The sequence below is a fragment of the Tympanuchus pallidicinctus genome, unplaced genomic scaffold, assembly GCF_026119805.1.
Source record: "Tympanuchus pallidicinctus isolate F22 unplaced genomic scaffold, pur_lepc_1.0 scaffold1, whole genome shotgun sequence".
NCBI classification, from domain to species: Eukaryota; Metazoa; Chordata; class Aves; order Galliformes; family Phasianidae; genus Tympanuchus; species Tympanuchus pallidicinctus.
Window position 1 is genome coordinate 86,578,326 of NW_026294618.1, and position 15,243 is coordinate 86,593,568.

Below are 15,243 nucleotides of genomic sequence, written 5' to 3' on the forward strand. Positions count from 1 at the left end.
TGCCCCTGAAAAGCTTCCATCCAGCTGCTTCAGCATGTTACAGCCCACTGAATCCAGCCTTTAGCCACCTCCCCAGGGAATGAATGTGTCTTTTCCTCTGCTCACTCAGCAGTCTGCTCTGGTCCTTATTACTCATTTTATAAGCCCTGTGGAACCTAGAGCATGGGAGACATACTTAGTCCCAACTGGCCAAGTTATGCATAGCAGAGTTAACATTGGACTAGAAATTAATAACTTTGGCTGAATGAGACTTGGTTCTCTATTAAATTGGCCTGATGCTTTTGCTGCCCTAATATCCCAGGGAATCTCTATTCTGGCTTTTCCACAGACCGTGCTACACCAGGACTTCGCTTGGGAGAACTGTGTGTAGAATTGTGCATAGAGTAAGAATGCCTGATACTGCAAGGTTCCTGGAGGGCGTCACCTCAGAACAAAGCCCAAGCACATGCATATCTGTCTTTCACTTCTTTTAGTTCATTTTTTTGTTCATTTTTTTCTTTGCAACTCCATGTTTTCAAAGAGCTGGTCAAAGGATATTATCCCGTATCTCTGCCATTTAAAATCTCCTACAGTTGCTACTCGTTTAGTTTGGAAATTTATTTGCATTTATCAGTATTGTGTGCAAGGATCAACTTATGCCTAATATAAAGTACAAAACAAATTGCTATGTATCAGGACACTTACTCTGTATGTGCACACATCTACCTACATTTTCATTACCTCTTTAGGCTACGTGATAACTAAACTGAAGACAGTAGAGAATATGATCACTGGTACCCAGACCTTATTTTTGAACAGATTTGGATTTTGTGCCTCATGCTAGACCAAAACACTTTACATACTACTTACTTGATCTGCAATGTTTATTGCGGTTGAAACTCTAACCCTTCCTCCAAGCAAAACTGTCAGGGTCCCTGCTAAAATCCCCAGATCTAGCAACAGCTATCAATTAGGAGGAGATTAGGGGCCAAAGGATTGCTCCAGATCCCATTTTCATGCTCCAAAAAAACGCTGTTGTATAGTTCCTGCAGTAGCTGCCTGCCTTCTCGTTGTTTCACATATGATAGAGAGCCCTCTCTGCTCCCACTCTCTCATGCCTCAAGCCAGGCAACAATTTGCAATAAAAAGCTGACGCCAAAAATTTGGATCATAACTGTGTATTGAACCACTCATCTGAAGCACTTACATCCTCAGCAACATATGGATCCAGCAGAAGATCTCAGAGAGGGAGAGGGGAGGAGAGGGAGATGAGAGCTTCTAGCTGAGAAGCACATGGGTTCTTGCGAGTAGCAGCACAGAGCTGCTGGAACTGATTTACCACTAAAGCTGTTAAGCAATAGCTGACTTTTCCCAATTATTGGTCTCACAAACAATGATCGGGTCAAAATTAATAACGCGAACATAAAACTTCTCCTAAAGGAAAGAGAGTGCAGTCATGCAGAGGCAGGGGGAGCACGAAGGCGAAGAAGCAGAACACTTACAGGAGCATCCTGAAGGTGAGAAGTGTGTTTTGTATCAGGAATGGAACTGCAGGATGCCACGCAGCACACTTCCAGCTCACTCTCTCACCTCAGAAACAGGCAAATGCCACTGTAGTGACAGTGGGGAAGAGCTGGAAGCCAGAGCAGGGTATGGCGTCTGAGGTCACATATGAGTAACAGAGACAGAGATTTAATGGCAGAGATTCAAATCTGAAATACATGATCTGGTTTTGTACAAGTTTTCCTACTCTACTCTCTGCTTGCAATTACAGACCAAAATTAACTACCTAATCTGCCATCCACACATTTAGTTTCTCGTATTTAACCACTGCACTGCAAACATCTACCTAACAGCCAAGTCTGCTTTAATAAATACAGCACCATTGAAAGATAACAGATCAAGAAACAGGCATAAAGCTAAGAAATATCTTCAGAAGTGGATGGGGCAGGAGTTTTCCGATTTTGGGGTGAAAAGCTTATTCATCACAAACCAGATACAGAGGTTTTTTGTAGGGCTTTTTTTTTTTTTTTTTTTTTTTTTTTTTTAAAGTCTTGGTTTCGGTAACTGTAGCCAAACACAAGAGAAAACTGGAGCCTGAACACAAATGTCTGGCTCCTATCCTTTTCTTAGACCACCATGCTGGATTTCCAGCGCTGCTAACAGCACTTCCACTGAGAATTGGCAGATGGGCCCCTTGACAAAATATGAAGATATGTTGATGGGCTTTGAGTCGAAAACACTGAAGTACTCACTCAATTTAATAAGAAAAAGCATCTAAATCTTCTAAGTCAAAAGTTCTACTGGGAAATAAGCAATAGACATTTCTGTGTTCTGAATGTCAAGACTCCCATTCTCCTATAAATCATGGGCAGGACTCAAATAAAGCAGGGAAGGGAGGGAGGGGGAATTCCCAGTGCAATCCTGAACACCACATGGTCCAGAGCTCTGGAAAAGGACAGTCCTGAGCAACTGCACTATCCATAGAGTTATTAGTCTTTTCAGACACCCAGAGAGAAAACAAAGACCACCCCATGACTGGAAGTGATTTTGTTCAGCATAGTGGAAATTAATGTGCAAATTAATGGAAGTCCTCGTACAGGAAGAATTTAGCTTCCTACACACTTGGCAGTATCACTGACTAGGAAATAATTATGCAGGCTGTTCTGAGATTGTACCACCCTTTCTAATAAATTTGTGCACAGAGAGGTGTTTCTTCCAATCCACAAAATCCTATACACTTTTGGACTATACAGACTGCGAAAGAAATGAGAACCACTGGCAAATAAAACACCAAGGTAAAAATACAACTTGCACCTTGAGAAGTTCCTAGACTGCAGATTATCCGTTATTCCAGCAGTTTAACAACAAAGCATCACCCTAATTACACTCTGTATTTATTCTCATCTCTGGATATCCACTCCATCCTGTACTAAAAAGGAGGGCGCTGTTATTTTTTTAAGTATTTCTGGCATTTTGCCCCATATATATTAGGTTTTTTGTATATTTCATTGCTTTTTCTGCCATTAAAAAACTTCAGTCAGTAAATATGAATTCCACATTCTTTAGTTCTAAAAGCAAGCAGGAAATTAGGCACTAAACTCTTTACTTAAGTAATAAACAATTCTTAATTGGAACAAATCCTAGTAAGATCTCCTGATGTGCTGAAAGACGAGATAGCAAGTACCAAGGCAGCCAGATCTCAGCTGATCTCAGGCAACAGGCTCTCACATAAGGCTTGTGGCCCCACAGTGTCACTTCCTGCTTGCCTTCATTTCACATTAGATCTGCAACCTCAAGCCAATTTCCATGACAACTCATGGCAGAACAAAATATAAGACTGAAATCACCATTCTCAGACTTCATCATCAGAAGTCCTTGGGCTATGAGCAGACAGAGTTGCACGACTCACAAATTTGTAAGGGCAATATGCAAAAGCAAAAACATGGTGGTGTTTAGCAGTTCTCAAGGGACTAACAGGATGCAAAATACGCTTTTTAGATCCTCATCTGGATTTGGATTCCAGCTCATCAATTGTTTGGTAACATTAAGAGTCAAGTGCCTTGACTCTCTTTCCACTCAGATTCAGAAAAGGAAGAATCTGAGCTCCACAGACATCACGTATAGTCCTATTCTCTGGCTTACAGAGCTGGTAGCTCAAGGTCAGACCCAAACCACAGTGAGGTCCAAGTTAACTGATCTAAAGCTCAGCTAGCCTAATTATTTCTCTTACTTGCACCTCCAGTGGAAATCTTTCATTATCTGACGCCCTGTTTGAAAGGCTCTCTCCTGAAAGTGTGAGAGAGAGATTGTTTGTTTTTAGGCTTCAAACTTTTGAATGTTTTCACTTCCACTGATAATCCCGTTTTATTACTCAGTTCCTCTTTCTCTCTGAGATAAAGCAGCATCAGATGGTGACCTGCATTCAGTGAGACTTCTTGAAACATTCTTGGAATTAATGATATAAGACTGCATCTAAATAATGTTTTGCAAGTATTCAATTTTTTAAACGTACATCCAATATTCTCACTTTAAAAGAAAGACACAAACCCTCTTTGGACAGCAAAACAAATATTATCTACAGAGATAAAAGAAGAGGAAAGATGCATATTTAGACAAAATGAAAACACTTAAAGACAGTGAATATTTGAATCAGTTTTGTAGTTACATCTCAAGATGATGCTAAGCATTCAATCTGCAGAAAAGACCTCAAATAATCTTTGATCGTAAAATGTTCACTCTGTTATATCCCTCAAACAAATATAATTCCCAAGGTTCAGCTCTCCTTGGACCTTGTGTATAGCAGCTAATCGTCTTTGAGATTTGCTATGTAAACACAGATGCATACCTAGGTAAGTGCATCTAGGAGGCATTCTTCCATGCTACTGGCATGGACATTCCTTCTAAGCCATTACCATTGAAAGATATATTTATTAATATCTTTCTCCCATTCACTGCTTAATTCCATTAGTTTCATTCGTAGGGGAAAAAAAAAAAATGTTCCAAGAAGCTCAATGATGTACAGAGCACACTCTCAATGAGGCAGTATTTTAGAAAAACTGAGAGCAACGTGAAGATGTCTAAGATAAGCATTCCAAACTGCAGAGCTGCATTCACAGTGATGACAATCACTCCTTAAACTACAACTTTTGCAGTTTCTTGTCTATAGGCATCATGTCTACACGGATCCACATATACAGGAAAACAGAAAGCTAGCCAAATTTAAAATATCTGGAAATCCTGCAAAATTACCAAATCCCACATAAGTTATAATTTCAAACAGGAACTAACTCCAATTGATTCCCTGTCAAAAATCTGGGAATGAGCCCAGTCTGAACTCTGCTACAGACATTTCATGTGATTGAGGAACATAACAGCCATCCCAACATTTTGAAGAGTTCCCAACAAGCAGCTGCTCCCATAGCGTGAAGCCAATGACAGCAGTGTGCCTCTGCAGAACACTGAGAACAGGAGTTCAGAGTGAGCTGATGGTTCCCAAGTTCCTCTGAAAACAAAATGAACTATTCCAAATTTTCTGCTGTGTCAGGCAGCTCAAAAGGCACAAATGACTGCTGCTGTGATAACATAGTCATCACAATTTCATAAAAATTCAGGGTACATTTTAGAAAGGCATTCAGGAAGTAAATTTAAGATTTATTCTTCATAGTTTCAGGCAAAACCAAAGAGCGAGATCTTCCTTGCTGTGTGATTACCAACCCTCCTACAGACTGAAGGAACTACTGTAGGCTCCTAACAGTGGCATTTAAGTTGCTGTTTGAAGGCAGGTGAGAGGAATAAGGGGAGCCATACTCACCTATCTCAGAATGAAGGGCACTGCCTCTTCTAACTTGTCACCCAACCATTGATCTGCAGAATCGCCAGAGGAAGTTTGGCTAAAGCAATGGTTTTTCATGAATCTGGAAGGACAACAGAACATAGACCCCTGTTTTCACCACACACTGCACTTATTGAGTATAAGATCACTGCCATCCCTGATACAGTCTCAAAAGAACAGAAATACAACAAACTGGAGAACACTAGGGAAGGTATTGTGACTGCTTCACATTTAACACAAGAGTACAAATTTGAACCAGTGATAATCACAGCAGACAACAAAGGTAAATGTAGACATATTGACAAAGTGGATGAAAATTGTTACTTCGTTTCTAGCTCAGATATGGATTTCTTATGTTAACTACTAATAGTAAAATCTTGCAGCAAAAAAATCAGCTAGTACCTTGCTTTTGACATCAGGAAGGCAATGATATCATCTTTGGTGTTTCAGAATTATTTTCTACAGAACATAGATTATAAACTTCTCCCTGTTTCCCAGAGATCTCCCACAGATAAACATCAAACATACAGATGCTGTAGTTATAAGGTCAGACAAGGAAAATGTAACTATACTCATTTTACAAAAATTGTACTAAATGAAATGAGCACATGCCTCATATAGTGTTAATGAGCTTCCTTTTCTTTTTATTGTTTTCTTCCTAAAGAATAGTAATTTTGTTTAGTGTTTTCTTCATCTGACATGACAAAATATCATAAGAAGCAACGTCAGGTGGAAATAGTCATGTTTTCTAGCTAAATCTTCCTCCAAAGGCAGCAACTAGTAACTGGAATGTATAGCATCTGCCACGGTAATGGTGCATACAGTGTTTAATTGTGCGTATGTGATACACACTATTTAGCCTTTTCTTTCTTTAATACAGCACAGAGAAATTCCCAGGAGACTGAGGAGAGTCATATCCATGGCTGAATGAGAAAAGAGCATTAAAATGATCATTATAGGCCTTCCTCCCTTTGACTTAGCTGGGCAATCCTTAGAAGATTTAGAGTTCAGGTTCAGTTCAGATAAACATCCAAAAGTTCACAGGTTTACCCAAACTATCTGAATCTCTAGAGCTCCAAAATGAGCTGGAAATCTCCAGAACTGCCTCTCTTGAGAGATTTCCTGCCTTTCACTTTGAGACAGAAATCAGAAGTGAAACCAAAAAAAAAAAAAAAAAAAAAAAAAAGAAAAAAATATCTAAAATGAATTAAGTCTTTCAGAACCCAAGCACAATTTACTAAGTTGCACTTAAAGTCAGAGTATACTCAAATGGATTTCTTATTGTGTTTTGGTGAACTATTTCTTGTTATCAGCTTATAAGTCTGGATAAGAACATGCACACTTTTTCCTTCTCTCATTCAGTCTTTCTTATTCATCGTTATCAGACTCATTGTACATCTACATGGCACAGTTCTGTCTTGCAGAGAATGCCTCTCCATCCAAACTATTTATTAAGGCACAGACTTTGAAGCGAAGGGAAGAGACAGGGAGTAGAGTGAAGTAGTTTACAAAGTGCTGACATTCATAACAGATAGGCCTCTCATTGGTGTATGAGCTGCTGGTTTCCCTCTTTGACACTGATATGGAAAAAACATCAGTAACCACACTATCAGCAAGAACATGACCCTCTGATCAGCCTTTGTTCACTTTCCCAGAGCAGATTCCCATCTACCAATTTAACCGTGGCCATTCGTTTTCTCTGTTGTAAAAATGTGTTTTCAATCACCTTTGGGACTAAGACAGATGATCTGTGCTAAATGAAGAGCACGTTGCCTTTTAGTACTGCCCATCATCCCCTCTGCTTGGAGAGGAGTGTGGGCACCCTGGCCATGAGCACTCTTCTCCCAGCACACCTCATGAAGCTCTCCCATAACAGCTTCCCCTATCCGCACTGTGCAATTTACAATTTACACCAGGCTGACAAGTATTCTTTCATTTCTTATGCTAGCAAGCAGAAAAAAAAAAAGAGTATTCATAAATCTTAGCACTGTTGAAGGTCTGTGTAGTCCAGTCTAATAACAGCATACAAAAAGTAGTGTGCATAAAATAATTCTTTCTCTGCTATACTCATCCAGCTACAAGCAAGGTAGCAGCTTACAGACATCTTGAATGAGAAGTTGCATCTGCACCATGTTTAACAGCTACTTGTGAACTCATCCTCCTCGAACTCATCTAATCCTTTTCTGAACCTGCTTATGCTTTTGTCCAGGACAACATTTAGAAGCAATAAAATCCACGACTTCACTGTACATCCTTTTGCTTGTATAAAATCAGCTGGCTGAGAACTGAGTGTTCATAGTTCTTGTTGAGTGAAAAATAGCATGTTGAGCAATCCATTCACAGTCTCTCTCTTTCCTCATTCACCTTCACTCTTTTCAGAGGTAATGATCATCTTTCACCTGCAGTCACTCTTTTCCAGTGTAGGGAGTCAAACAAGTTTTTTGTCACATAGAAAACATTCCACAGAATCCTAATAATCCATCTCTTCATGCTTTCTTACAACCTTTAGAATTTTTCAATAAAAAGGTTTCCAGAGTTGCACAAAGACGAGATGTGACTACACCATGGCATGATGCTTTGTACTTTGACTTAAATCTATTCTCTTCCAACCTATTCCTGGTGTTCTACCTGAATGTTTTTTTAGGTGACGTTGTTTCAACAGGCCATGATGACACCTGATTTGCTTTTACCCACAGTGGGAATAGTGATTTTCTGCAAGTCATGGAATAGTTTCTTCACTCTTCTTTTACTGAAATTAGAAAATAACCTTAGAAAAGAGATTTGGCTATTTGCCATCATAATAGTGCCTAAAAATCCCCACGGTCGATTTGATTTTAGAGTTTCCTGAATAGTTTTGTATCATTAGCAAACCTTGTCTTTTCACTACTTATCCCATTTTTAGATCAGGAATAATTTAAATAACATAGAATGGATTTGTGACAGTAACTTTCCCCTCCTGTGATTACCTTCCCTTCTATTATTACATCATTGCAATATTCTCATTAAATAGGGAAGTGTTTTCTACATGATTTTCACCCATTTCTTGGAGGCTTGCCACATCTATTCCCATGAAAGCATGAAATACCTCTTAACTGACAAGGGTTGTAAGCTAGGAAAGTAACTCCTTGCTGGGTCTCAGAAGATGCTATGGCACGTGTTAGCTCTTTAAGAAAAGACCTCATGCAGAAAGCTCAGCCTTTCCTCTTCCCTTTCCCTTCCTACTCTCCACATTTTGTTGTTCTTGGTTGGCTTTTTGGTTTATTTGTTTAGGTTTTATTTCTCCAGACCAGTTCACTGTCAATCTGGGGCTTGCCTCTCTCACCGGTGGCTCAAATGCTTGAAATTATCCAATATCCCCAACAGTGTTCTCAGGTTTTCAGCCCTGCCCCTCCTCCTCCACTGCAAGCCCACAGCCTGCTACAATTTCACACCCTCTAGAAAAACCCACCAGTCAAACTGGCAGCTGAAATTCATGTTTGCTGCAACGTTCCAGAGGAACTTGTCTCATGGGGTCTGTGCAGCCACTGATGAAAGAAAGGCTTAAGCACAAAACCCGCAGCGGCTGCAGCGGCAGCTTGGTGTCCCTGTCCCGGTGCGCTGAGGCTGGGGAAGAGGAGGGGCACGCCACACATGTGCACAGGCACACACACAGTGCATCTTCCCACCAGATGGTGGATCAGACCTATTGGAGTTTAACTTCTAATTAAACAAAGAACTGCGGGCCACATTCAGTCACAGCATCAATTTGCTCCAAACCAGATGTCTGAAAGATACCACAAAAATTGTATTCATGTGAGCCCAAACCCAGGCTGCGGGTGGCCTCTGCCCAAGCCCCATACACCATCCCCATCAGGACAGGAAGTCTTCTCCAGCAGCAGGCTGACAGCCTCTCTGTTCTGGGCCATCGTGCCCTGAAAGCCTCCTCTGTCTTTCATGGCATAGTGCTCTTGAAGGTCAGTGCTCTTGCAACATATCGCTGTGGCTAAGGAGGCATGGAAAATAGTCTGGCAGGAACAGCTCTGTAGGTAGGTTTACCCAAGGCTCCCCAAAGCAGCACACTTCTTGCCAAGGCACCCAATAATTACATGCGCAGTTACCCTAATTTTTCCTAGCAGTTCAGCACGCTGAACGAGAAGCCATAATCCCAGATGTGCATTTAGTCCTGGCTCTCAACCTATGCACCCTTCAACAAGCCCTGGATAACACTTCTGTAGGCAGACAAAAAGAAACTTAGAAAAGACCCAGGCCAAGCTGCATGGCAGCCTTACATCCTTCCTGGAGACCTGCCTGTAAATCTCTGCCTGTGTCATTCAACAATTTTAAAAAAGTGAGGTCCACAAGGCTCCAAAGAAGCAATAATGATTTAGCTGGGTAAAACCTGAAGTCATCTGCCTACCTGTAATGCTGTTTGTCAAGCAAAGGTAACAGACTAGCACAGATTTTATATCCTAGGAATTGACTCAGTGTCAAATATGTAATGAGGAAAAAAAAGAACTGGCAATGGCCATGCTCAAGGATCCAGTCCTTTCTTGCCTCCAGTCTGTCCCCAGTCTGCACCCTTGCTTTCCCCTCCCCCTCTGCCTTTCTCACTTGGAAGTTGTTATTGTTTTACATGGCACATTCCCAAGCAGCTAGACCAGGACAGTAAAATTATTCACTGACTTTACTGTACTCTCCTACTAGTCACTCTGCTTTTAAGCTTTCAGCCTTCCTTCTCTCCACCCCACCTCCTTCACTCCCCAATGAAATTCTCCTTTCCCTCCTCTCCCCTCCTCTTTGCTGGGCAGAATCTGGAAAAAAGAAATCAAGGCCAAACTCAACAAAACTACTGCTGCGTAATAGCAGTTCTTTTTCACACACAGATGGTCAGTCAGAAGAATGAGCGCTTTATAAGACAGACATCATGCTGGTCTTTGCAATCCTGTTCTCCCGGACCTCAGCAGGAGCTTTTCATCACCAAAGTGGATAATAACTCTGTCAGACACCTCATACACACAGGTATTAATAAAAAAAGAAAATATTGTAGTGACTGATTTTACAAGAAACTGAGAATCTTAATGTGATAGTTAAAAACGCGCACAATGATTACACACAACCAATAGCTATGTCAGCAGGGCTTTATAGCAGGTTGCTAATAAGCAGGGAATGTGCTTATGCATATATCTATGGTTTTGCACTTTACTGACAGCATTTCCATGGCCAAAGTCTATGTACCATTGCACAGCCATCAACATGAGCACGTTGGATGCTTGTAAATGCCAAAGTGGCTGTACAAATCCCCATGTTTGCATATGGAAATGCCATTTGCATGGCCAACAGAACTATATGGAATCACTGTCTGAAATGTGACAAAGTGCTCAGCAGTTATGTATGCCTTTGTTTTTGACATTTGGCTGAACAATAAAAATAGACTTTTTTTTTTTTTTTTTATTTCCTTTCTCCAAACTGGATTTTGGTGACAAAGGAGGTAGGTTTCCGTCATTCTTAATTACATGCCAAAGCCTTGATTTTTCTTGTGATGGATCCAAAGTGCACAGATCACATGCAAAGACACACAGCAACAGCATTCTCTAATCCAGAAACACAATTCTCTTTGCTGAAAATGGAAAAATATTTTCAGGAGCTCTTACATTTCTTTACACCCCCAACAAAAGTAGCAATACTAATACATATATATATATATGTACACACATCACTACAGTAAGCATGAGAGAGGAGCTCCATTCATATAGTCATCCTTCAGACATGGAAATTCTTAACATTTTTGTAGCTAAGCAAATTTTCAAATTCAGGTCAAATGAAATTGTGTGTGAACTCACTTCATTAGTCAGATGAGAAAGGGCAGCAGTTATTGCTTCTGCTCATGATAGTTCTCACAATAATGTGCTTGAAAACTATTCTGACCTTAAAGGTGACAGAAAAAAAGTATCTATTCTACTTTATCCTTGATCTGATTCAGTAACAGCATAGAAAGAGAAATCATGCCATTTTAAAAGCTTAAAGATTATTCTGATGCCAAAGAGAAATGAGCGTGTTGCTGCCCTTTTGTTACCAGCCAGAGTCCCTGAGCACTAAGCAGTCACTTTGTACGAAGGAGAGCTCCCTGCCATGAACACGTGCTACCCCACAGGTTAAGCAGTACCCGGCCTTCAGCACCCAGAATCTCCATTCTGCCTTGGGCACAGCAGTAAGAAGCACCCCCTGTCCCTGCCCTGGCAACCTTATTTCTTCTGTTAAGTAACCTTCCCCTGCCCTCCTCCTCCCCTCCCTCCACCTGTATTCAGAACCACATATTTATTCTACTAAAACTCTTGAAAAATAAACACCATCAACAGCATTGCACCAATGATTTGTACTCTCCCCTGGGTGCAAAATTAATTCAGGGTTTTGTTTAGGAGTTGCCAAAGAGCAGCATATTACCAGTCATTAAAGTGCTGCGTGGACAAAGCTGTGAGTGGCAATCGCCAAGAGCTGGGGCTGGCTGTGCCCTCCTCCCTTTGGTGCTGTCAAACCTTCAATTTCATTCTCCAAATGTAATGAGATAATTCAAGTCGGCCTTTTCAGCATCGATCTCATCCACCATAAATTAATTTTAGGGACGTTTTCCCATGGATTCAAGCTGATTGCCCTGGATTCCACGCTTCCCGTTTACACCAAACATAAAAATTAACAAGTTTACAAAAGGAGAGCTCATACATGTGGAGCACAGAGTGAGATTTAAGAAAGAAAGAGAAAAAGCGTTTAGCCACCGGAGGAGGGGAGGGAAAAAAAAAAGAAGTTTAAACAGCAAGTCTCTGAGAGCAACCCAAAATCATTCAAAACAAATTTGTATTATACTGCGCAACTGGATGGTGTATTAACTTTGAATGCACAGAATCACATACACTCCTGTTTTCAATCAAACTTGTAGACAACATTTTTTTAATTATTATTAATTACAAACACTCAGACATCACCACATCAGCAAAGCTCTCATTGCTGAGGGTGAAAGAAGAAACTCGCCCTAGTGACAAGTCTCCAACAACACCTATCTCATTGGGTTGGAGGGAGGGGAGAACAGAGAAGGTACTTCATCTGGATTTTAAGTCCCAGAGACCTCTTCTGACTCTGATAGCATTACCACCTTTCTGTCTCCCCCTTCCCTCCTTGCCCTGCAGCACAAATGCTCTTTCTCCAGCCGGGCCTCAGTCACATAAATTGCTGGGAATGGCAGAATCCCCAAGTGCTCGTGAAGCGCTTGCTGAAGTTAACGAGACTTGGCAAGAGGTCTTCTTACAGTGAGGGATTTGCAAGAGCAGCACCTTACTGTTGGAGACAACACAAAAAACACTTCTGCACCGGCAGTTTTCAGCTTCAGCTCTAATTTCTATATAAGTCAGGAATATTTTTGCTTTATACCTGACTTGACAGTTATTAATACTACTGTGAGCGCATACCACCTGATTTTATATGATTTAGAAAGAGGAGAGAGAGCAATGATAACAGTTTCATTATAAGTTTTAAGTGCCCATAAATCTTTCTACATCAAACCATTCCCAGTCTCCCAAGAGGGGCTCTCCAAACACTGAAGCCCTGCCTATTTGGCAACAGCTACAGACAGGGATTTCATTTTTAGCCTCCTTCGTCTCTGCAGAGGACAGAAATCTTGGAGAGAAAACTTTAGTCCAGAAGCAGCTGGAGGCACAGCACAGCCGTGGTCTTAATCGAGTTCTCTAATGACTCTACTGCTCTTCTTTATAACTATTTTTTGGACCAATAAAGCGGCAGAGAAAACAATATTGAATCACTGACTTTTCTGTGCTGGAGAAAGAAGCATGATGAGTCCATAAAGTTATCTTCATCTGAAGCCCAGAACCCCAACACATTTCTAGCCCCTGCAACACAAAGCAAAAATCCCTTCTCACCCATGGGCTCTCCTAGTTCACATCAAGTGGGCTTACATCACCCACTGCATGGGGATCATTTCAGAAGTACCAGCTTGATTCTATCCTGGTTAGATAAAATTGCCCTGTCCTCCTTGAGTGACCCTTTGGTGATAAAAGCAGAAAGGACTGGATCTAGATGCTTACACAATATCAGGGCCTTGCAACCAAAAATAAAACAAATATCCTTTCACCGCGTTAATAAAAAAAAAGCAGACTGAAACTGGGAGGTCCATGCAATGGTTGTGAGATAAAATCCACTGCAGAAAGCTGATGGGGTTTTTACCACTGATTTCACTCCTGCTGATACCCAAATGGCTGGGTTGGGTGTGAGCTCCCTCCATATGCTCAGTAGATAGATTATTAACTTTACAAGAGTGTATCAAAAATAGCTATCTAAACTGAATGTGGCTGGATACGTGTACTCTCTTAAACAAAACCAAATGTCTTTTCCTCCACGATTCAGTTCTCACTACAGTTGTGTTTGCTAGGCTAGAGCAAAGCCTGTGACATACTTCCGTGCTATGCTGTACGCCAGCAAGGCATGTCAAAAATGCAAACTGAGTGCTAAAATTATTTCATTTCCAAAATAAATAAGTGCTTTTGGTTATATTAGTACACAAAAGGCAGGTATATTAAATTAAGGGATCAGTAGAGAATTGGTTCCTCACAAAGCTTCAATTAGCTTTCAAATTATCTCTCTTATAATGTGTACAAATATTCCAAACCAGACTTCACCGAAAAATGTATTCTCAGTAATTTTATTTACCTGATAATTAACACAAGGATAACAACACACATGCAAATTTAAAATAAAAACAGATGTGGGGATTTTATTTTTTTTTCCCCAAATAAGAATTTGAAACAGATGTGCTCTCTCAACAGTATTTTTTCACCCAATACTTTTCACTGCTTGTATTCTTCATGTATTTTTTTCCATAGGTACAGTAACATATAATCCTAATAAATTATTCCCCCTTTTATCTGACAAGCATGGTTTTTAAATAACATATTCTATCTTTATATCTTGCTGGAATAACTCATTCCTATCAATTGCTATTGTGCACAAAGAGAGTTGATTGCAGTTCAAATATAGAATGGAATACCATTTTCTTTCAAACCATTTTTAAAACTAACATAACAAAATAAGTTGCTGAATGAAAATATAACATTCACCTCTGTTCATGCAGCCCTTATCTTCATCAAGCAATTAATAAAGTGAAATTTCATAAAGTAGCTTAAAATAAAAGCTACTAGTTAATTAGCTCTGTACCTAATGCACCACACCTGAATGTGTTCTTTGCTCTCACTCACCTCATGCCAACTCAAGAGATTGTTGGCACCAAGAAGGATTGCAATCACCAAGCCACAACTTCAGTTCTTACAATGAAACGCCTTCAGATGATCTTTCATGAGAAACTGTCTGCAGATTTTTCAAAAACACTGCATCAAGACAAGCTTCGTTAGCACTCACCTGAGCATGATGTGTCTCAGCCTGTCCACATGACACAAGCTGCTGATGCACAAAAACATCTTGGTTAAGCTTGATCCAGTTTCAAATAACAAGCCCATCCACGTAGATTGCTCCAAAAGTAATGCCTTTTATTTATTTCCATAGAAACTACAACAGATACAAAGAGCTGTATGGTAGAAAAAAATTCTCAGCTACAAAACACTCTTTTTCAACACAGTCACTGTCATTAACTGTGCATTTTCAACAACAGCAAACAAGGACCTGCATGCCACACTTGTAACAATCTGCACCTGTGGAGACGGCCCACTGTTTCACAGCTGAGCCTGAGTGCTGCCTGTCCTGAAGGATGAAGCAATGGGTGAGCCACCCTAAGGCAGAGGAAAACAAGTGAGGAGCAGCTGGAAGCTCTTAGGCTGATGTCCCCAGCTTGCTGTGGCACCACCTCCCTGAGGGGTCTGCAAGGCTTGTGGGCCTAAGAGCAGGAAGGAAGAGAAGAAATGCCAGACTCAAGCCAGGTCTGGAGAAAGAGGATA

General features: G+C 40.6%; 1 long non-coding RNA gene across 2 annotated transcripts in view; it reads right to left on the reverse strand.

Annotated features, from left to right (window-relative positions):
- Positions 1-15,243, reverse strand: part of LOC128089231 (uncharacterized) — a 45,858-nt gene that overhangs the window by 17,123 nt on the left and 13,492 nt on the right. For both annotated transcript variants that reach the window (XR_008210463.1, XR_008210461.1), the window contains exons 5-6: positions 14,711-14,857; positions 5,294-5,396 (exon numbers count right to left, since the gene is read on the reverse strand). This is a non-coding gene — a long non-coding RNA (uncharacterized LOC128089231). The remainder of the gene's footprint in view (positions 1-5,293; positions 5,397-14,710; positions 14,858-15,243) is intronic.